Source organism: Cryptotermes secundus, unplaced genomic scaffold (assembly GCF_002891405.2).
Source record: "Cryptotermes secundus unplaced genomic scaffold, Csec_1.0 scaffold683, whole genome shotgun sequence".
NCBI lineage: Eukaryota > Metazoa > Arthropoda > Insecta > Blattodea > Kalotermitidae > Cryptotermes > Cryptotermes secundus.
The window spans coordinates 912,167-912,411 of record NW_019729903.1 but is presented as its reverse complement, the minus strand read 5'-3'; positions in this window follow the sequence as shown (position 1 = coordinate 912,411).

Sequence of the window (245 nt, the reverse complement as noted above, 5' to 3'; positions counted from 1 at the left end):
GGCCCAGAGTTAAATTCAAGACAAGCAAGACAGAACTTAGCAAATTGCAGAGGTTGGCTTGCTTAGGCATCACAGGAGCATTTCGAACATCTCCAACAGCTGCACTGGAGATACTCCTTGGACTCCCCCCACTGCATGTACAGTTGGAGGCAGAAGCCAGGACAGGAATTTACAGTCTCCAGTGCAGTGGACAATGGAAACCTCTATCTGATGGTTTTGGCGATGCATACATGACTCAGGACATG